At 37.8% G+C, this 7,830-nt stretch overlaps 1 pseudogene; it reads right to left on the bottom strand.

Annotated features, from left to right (window-relative positions):
* Positions 1 to 276: 276 nt before the first annotated feature.
* Positions 277 to 1,670, bottom strand: LOC132309831 (thaumatin-like protein; annotated as a pseudogene).
* Between the last annotated feature and the right edge of the window lie 6,160 nt (positions 1,671 to 7,830).

The following is a 7,830-nucleotide window of genomic DNA, read 5'->3' as shown; positions in this document are numbered from 1 at the left end:
AGGGTGGCAAACTCCCCCAACATAAGTTCTCGAAGTGCTTGGAGCTCCTGCCGAAAGTCACCACTTAGGGCATTGAGTGACCCTTTGACAGCATTTTGGACCTCAACGTCCTCCGACTCCAGCCCATCCATGCGCTGGTGAGCATCCTCAAGCTGCTCCAACACGTTGGCTATGGACCCCTCCATGTTTGCCACACGTGCCTCTAAGCCCGCCATAATGTCCTTCGACCTAGCCCTCGTCCTCACTCCGCCTGGTGGGGGATTTGTTTCCCTTCCACGTAGAGTCTCCTCTTGGGTGCCAGTCACGTCTGATAGCTCCGCCATAGCTTCCTCCACACAAGGTGTGACGCCTCACGACCTTAGCTCTGATACCAACTGTCACGGACTTGAACCTTTTCAAGCTCCCGTGCGGCCTTAGACACTTTCAAGCCCCCTTGAAGCGCTAAGTCAGCCTACCCGAGTGTGCTAGCTTAGTGAAGACTAAGGCTAGACAAGTGTTTTGCTTACTTGGGTGTGTAGGAAGAGGTTAGGCAAGTGAGCAAGAGAGTTTGGGAATATATACAACTTGTATTACTTGAGAGGAGAGATTACAACTTGGTTGCTTGGTGAGGAGCAAATGAACTCCCACCTCCTATTTATAGGCCTTTGGCCTTACAAGAACATTCTAGATGTGTACAAATGTGTGGCCTAGATTTAGTGTCTAGAATCCTCCAGAGATATCTACACAACTCTAGAACTATCTACTATGTACAAGACAAGTCTAGAGAATTCTAGAGAATTCTATACAACTCTAGACAAGTCTAGAAAAGGCTAGACAACTCCACACTAATCTAGAGAATTCCGGAAAGTTCCATACTTGTGTAGAGAAGTCTAGAAAGCTCCAATCCATGCAGGCTCCATGTCATCGTCTGCTGGGCGTCTGCGTGGCATAGCCTCTTGGTAGCGGGGTGTGACACTTAGGTAACTATAAGCATCTGGGCACCTCTGCTTAAAAAATCTAGAGTAGTTTGTGAGCTCACAGTTCCCGGAATTGCAACAGTATTGATCTGTTTTGAACACGGTACACGGGTTATTGCACCTGCCGGGTGCCCTCAATTCATTCGGGCATTACCCGTTTATGTCCGCAGTACACCTTATGTCACGGGTGCACCCATTGGACGTGGGGCTAAACTCCATGGGCACATTAAACCCGTCCACAAGAGAGATGTCAAAGAAATCCAAGTTTTGGTATTGGTTCAAGGCATACTCGGCCAGGGTGTTAGGAGGCACACCATAGGCATTGCATTGGAGGAGCCCATTGCAGTCACCGGTCTGACACTTGCCCCGGCCTGATCCATCAAAGTTGCAACCGGTTCGGGGCCAGATACGGGCACCTGTTGTGCCTGCAGGGACATTGATGTCCCAAATTTGGCCTCGGTCAAGCCGCCTGCCACCACCGGGCACGCCCGCAGCCCAAACCGTGTAGGGGCAGTTGTTTCTGACATTGAAAATGGCTGCATGGGTGATGGTGAAGAAAAGGGTAGTGAGAAGGAAAATGGAAAGGAAGAGAGATTTGGAGAAGCTCGTGTTTGGAGCTGAGTGAGAGAAAATACTAGTGTAATATATGGGTTGTGATTGTTGAGGGAATGGGGTTGGGTTTTTATAGGGTAAGGACGGATATGGGTTAGGCATGTAGGAACTTAATTCCATAGAATATTTGATAGATGATCATGATTTATTTTTATTTAGCTTGACTTGGAAAACGGGGTCAACAACGAAGCCTTTGCATCCGTCCGATGCATTATGGTGGGATCCAATTTATATCCCACAAATGTATATTCACTCCAAGTAGATTTTCCTAGACAATGTTAATCTTCTTATATATTGACTATGTGTGTCAGTGTGTGTATTTATATATATAGGACCACCCCCACTGCACATTAATGAATGGATGGCATCAACCAATACGGTGGCATCTCGTACTTGTCATTAGTGAGAGAATTCTAATATTAGTCATGTTCATTTGTTCTACATACTTTTTCTTTTGATCCGCGGTAAGAAAATATGTTCGCTTGTAAGTATGAAAATAATTTTTTTTTTTTTAAATTGTACAATGTTAATCTTTTTATATATTGACTATGTGTGTCAGTGTGTGTATTTATATATATAGGACCACCCCCACTGCACATAAATGAATGGATGGCATCAACCAATACGGTAAAAATTGCAATTTTTAAAAAAAAAAAATTATTTTCGTTCATTAATGTGCAGTGGGGGTGGTCCTATATATATAAATACACACACTGACACACATAGTCAATATATAAGAAGATTAACATTGTCTAGGAAAATCTACTCGGAGTGAATATACATTAGTGGGATATAAATTGGATCCCACCATAATGCATCTGATGGATGCAAAGGCTTCGTTGTTGACCCCGTTTTCCAAGTCAAGCTAAATAAAAATAAATCATGATCATCTACCAAATATTCTATGGAATTAAGTTCCTACAGTATATATTTTTTTTTGCTTGATTCAGTAAAATTATTTTTTGAAAATATAGTTATAAAAATACCCGTTTTTAAATAACTATAAGTTTTTATTTTTAAAATTTTTTAGAACTGTTTTCAAAATTACAGACTAAGTAGGGCGACCTAGGCAACCGTTTTTTAACGCTCTTGTCTTCGCCCCTTCTAGAATTTTCATCAATAAACACAATACTTATTTCATCTTTACATTTATTGTTCAATATTTCAAATGCATATTATCAGTTTGTGTGTGTGATTCATATATATTATATATATCCAATCGATTGGATTCAAGTCACTTCTCTATCCATGCATTTTTTTATAGAAATAATTCAATATTTATTAAATTTATAATTTAAAAGTAAAAATTAAATATAGATAAATACTTAACAATTACAATATTTCTTTAATTACTTATGGTTAAAATTTTAAATTATTATGAAAAAAAATAATAATAAAGTGATATGACTCACACACAGTGCACCCACACGTGTTTCATTAAGAGCCATAGCAGGTTGGGTTTAAAAGACGCCCAGTTTAAAGTGCTCAAACACTTTTTCTTTTTCTTTTTTGAGATGATTAATTTTATTTTATTTATTTATTTTTGAGATGTATATGATGCGCTTTTTTTTTTTTTTTTTTTTTTTTTTTTTTTTTTGGTATCCTTAACAAGAAATTTATACTCTCTTAAGGAGGATCAAGAAAATTATGTACTCCTACCAAATTACATATAGGTTGGGGTAGAATAACTAAACTAAAATCTTAGTTGTTATATTCTATAATATAACATCCGCACTATATCACATAAAATCCACTCACCTAAAGTTGATACATGTGGAAAAATTCCGAGAATTCACTCACCTAAAGTTGATGTATGTGGAAAAATTCCGAGAGTGATATGGCGAAAAGAATCCACTCATGTAAAATTATAGTGTGTGGAAAAGTATCAAGGAGTCCAGAAGAAATAATGGTTTGGGGCATCAACCGATATCGAAGTAGCTGATGGTCATATTCATATTGATTTTTTTTTTTTTCCTTCAGAAAATAAAGCAACTGACATAAATATATAAAAAGATTACAAGGAGGGCCTTTGGCCAAAACAACCCCATGAGGGGGAACAAGTACAAAAGGACAACCAAACCCAACTAAGCCCAAGGACCAGCCTAAGACTAACAAAGAAGGCCCAGAAGTGAAAACCAGAACTAATTACCCCCAATAACGGACTAAGAGCCGTTGCCAAAGGAGAGCTCAGCCAATCCGGTGATTGAGAGTAGACGAAGTCCCCAACGGAAGAGGATTATATGTCGATCAATCTGGAGGACGAGGAGGTGGATGACAACAGTTTGGCGAAAGATTCTAGTCAGCAAAGATGAGATGAGTGGCTGCACAGTCCTTTAGAAACCCTAATTTGAGGATTGAGGTAATAGAGTAGCAGTTCTTAGCAAGAACAGCCCTCTGAGATGTCTTCTTCCTTTGAAAAATTCTAGCATTTCTTTCTTCCCATGTATGATACACCACAACTGAGAGACCAATTTTTCGAAGGAGGTTTGCGAGGGATCGATTTTTCTAACATCTACTAATAAGGTGGACCAAATCATTCCAATTCCAAATTGAGGAGAATAATTTGATCTTGTCACGGATAAATCTCCAAACTGGGGAGATGAAACAGCAGCTGAAGCAAAGATGATTATGGGATTCAGTTGATAGGTTATAAAGCACGCATATGTTGTGGTGATGAGCTATTGACTTGCTGTCAAGAGTAGGCAATCAAGATTGAACAGCTAACCATAGATTAAATTTCATCCTTGGAATTATGGAGGATTGCCAACCTAGATTGAACCAAGGGACTTGAGGGAATTGAACTACAAGATAGTCTGAGGTGTGTTTGAGGGTAAAAACACCTGATGGAGATACAGACCACACCTTCCTTTCATTGGATGAAGATGATGGCTGGTTAAGGGAATGCAACTCTGGCAATGCAGCAAGAATGCTCTATGGGAAGCACCATGTTGAATTGGTAATGAAAGAACTGACTTTGATATTCTCATTAACATCATTATCCCTTAGGAAGGTAGGTGGAAGTCTAGAGCACAATGGACCACCTGGAGCCCAGTTATCCCACCAGAAGGATGTAGCATTACCATCTCCAATTCTGTGCTTGATGATAGATCTTGCATGGTGCCTCAGCTGCAGAATCTTCTTCCAACTCCAGGAGTATGGTTGTGGGTAAGTAAGAGTCCATAGGTTCCTGGATTTGATGAGGTGAGTGTGACACCATTTAACCCATAACTTGTTTGAATCATTTGCTTGAAGGTCCTAAATATGTCTAAGTATACCAGCTTTGTTGCACAGCTCCAAATTTGGAATACCTAACCCACCTGCTTCCTTAGGTTTACATATTTTGCTCCATGCAACTTTAGCACAAGAAGACTTCATTTCTGGCCCAGACCAAAGGAAGGCACTGAAGATACTGTTGAGTTGATTGATTACAGCCTTAGGGGGAATAAAAATTCCTGACCAATAGAGTTGTGTGGAAACAAGAACTGCCTTGATGAGTTGCAATCTACCTGCATACGAAAGGGACCTAGAGGTCCAGTGTGTGATTCTATGAGTAATCTTGTCAATCAGAATGCTGCAGTAGGATGATTTTAGGTTGGTTGAGATGAGTGGGACACCAAGATACTTGACTGGAAGTGACCCAACTCCGATCCCAAGCAGTGATGAAATGCAGTCTTTAGTGTGTTGATTAATGCTTGAAAAGAATATGGAACTTTTGTTGACATTGATAGCCAGGCCAAACATTGAACAGAAATGATCAATTGCTGATTTTAAAACTGAGACAGAGGTTATGTCTGCATGGCAAAGTAGGAGAAGATCATCTGCATATGACAGGTGTGTGATTTTAAGATCCTTGCATCTCCAGTGGTACTTAAAGGCATGTACCCTACCCATAAAATTATTGATGATGGATGAGAGTGTATCCATAGCTATGACAAAGAGGAAATGTGAGAGGGGATCACCTTGTCTCAACCTCTTTTCCCTTTGAAATAACCCTGAAACTTACCATTAAGAGCTACAGTAAATGAAGGAGAGGAAATGCATACATGTATAAGTGAAGTGAACTTCTGTGGGAAGTTGAGCAATGATAAACAGTTGATGATAAAATCTCATTTGACTGAATCAAAGGCTTTCCTCAAGTCAATCTTGATTGCACATCTGGTTGGGGAGCTGTCTTTGTGGTATCCTCTCATTAATTCATATGCCAAGAGAATTGGATCATTTATCTTCCTACCATGGATGAAGGTTGATTGTAAAGAATCAATGATAGATGGAAGGGTGGTTTGTAGCTTCTGTGCTAGGAGTTTGGCAATGCACTTGTAGATTGTGTTACAACAAGAAATTGGTCTATAATCATGCAGAGAGGTAGGGTTTTGGCATTTTGGGACTAGAGAAATATAAGTATTGTTAGCCTCAGCAAGAAGTTTCCCATTTCTAAAGAATTCTGAAATTGTATATGTAACTGATCTGCCAATAATACACCATACTTTTTGGAAAAACATGCCATTGTAGCCATCAGGGTCAGGGGCTTTGTTCTTTTTAAGATTCAACATGCTCTAGATGATGGGGGTCATCAATGTAGCTGTGTAGGTGCTGAGGGACCTGCTTTGAGAAAAAAGGAAGTAAGTCAGAGAGGTTATGGGTAGAAGGAGGTGAGCAACCCAACAAGTTTTGGAAATGAGAGACAACTTCAAGCTTGATGGATTCCATGTCCTTAATGACTTGACCAGACTCAGTAGTGAGTGAAATAATTTTCTTCATATTGTTCCCAGAATAGAGGGATTTGTGGAAGAAGGAGGAGTTGCAATCTCCCAACTTGAGCCAATTCATTCTTGATTTCTGTTTTAGCATGTCCTCTTGAATCTTTGCAAGCTTCAGAAACTCAGCAATAAGTGATCTTTCCAACTCTCTTAGGAACTCATCATTTGGAGAATTATCAAAGTCAAACTGGCAGGAATCTAATTCTGTCTTCACATAGTGTAGCTTGGAGTCAATTTCACAAAAATCCTTCTTGCAATTATTCCTAAGAACTGACTTTAATAACTTGAGCTTCTGGACCTCCCTTACATGTATATAACGAGTCAAAACAAAAACGTTATCTTGAGAAGAAGTCTTTGTATAAGCATTTCTCTTAGTCCTACCGACACACACACATTTTACCAACAAGATCAATTTAACTTGTTGAGAGGGGTTGCTAAATTTTAAAATAATAAGAAACATAAAGATTCATTTAATTTGGAGTTAAATTTGATGGAAAAAAAAAAAAAAAAAGGTCTATATTTTCACATATTATGGGTCTCAATCCCCCTCCCCTACCCTAGCTTAATTTTGCCATTATTTGATTAGTTTTAGAGTAATGATACTTGCACCGATTTGTTGCAGTGAATTACCTAACCTAATATTTCTGATTGGTTATTTATGCACAATACATATAAGTGGAGGGTTCACTCCTTTATTTATCTCATTTGTTGTAGTGAATTGCCAAACCTATTTCTTTTAATTAGTCTATTTATGCATAAATAAAGAAGTGGGGCCCCCACTTACATGTATTGTACATAAATAACTAATCAGAAATATTCGGTTAGGTAATTTAGTGCAACAAATCGGTGCAACTATCATTGCTCTTTTATGTTATCAAATTCAAGCAAGAGCATAAAAAATTGAGTGTTTCTTATCACAAAACTTTTTTCTCATAAAAAGTAGTTTCAGGTTCTTTTTCTAGTACCAAAAGTATTTATGGGTATAATTGATAAGTAATTTAGGAATTGAATTCGACAATTACCGAATTCAATTTTATGTAAAAGGGTGGTGAATTATGAGTCATTATTATTTTGTTGAGAGAGAAATCGCTGTTAGCATTTGATGATGGGTACTTATTCCACTTAGTTTATTATTATTTTATTTATAAATACTGTTTTTTGTTAATGTTTTAAAAATATAAGTCTTTTTAAAACTAATGAGATAATCTTTTATAACTTTTTTATTAATTAAATTTATAAAATAGTGAATTATGAAAAAAAAAATTATAGAATAGTAATTATATATGGGTGTACGTACTGGTGGTGATATTGGCCATTCTTGAAATAACTAAGATGCCCTCTTTTTTTCTGATTCAATTACGAAAGCCTTTCCTTTTGTTATGTGATTCTTTTCTTTCCTTCTCCTCCTATTGCTCATAGAAATAGTAAGTCAAAACAAATCATTAAATATCATTCTTTTAATTTATAAATTATTACCTTGTAAATTTACAAACCTTTAATTTGTA

Source organism: Cornus florida, unplaced genomic scaffold (assembly GCF_030987335.1).
Source record: "Cornus florida cultivar Cherokee Brave unplaced genomic scaffold, ASM3098733v1 CherokeeBrave_3.0.0_Hap2_Chr05, whole genome shotgun sequence".
NCBI classification, from domain to species: Eukaryota; Viridiplantae; Streptophyta; class Magnoliopsida; order Cornales; family Cornaceae; genus Cornus; species Cornus florida.
The sequence above is the reverse complement of the archived record's forward strand: the minus strand, read 5'-3'. Positions and strand labels throughout refer to the sequence as shown.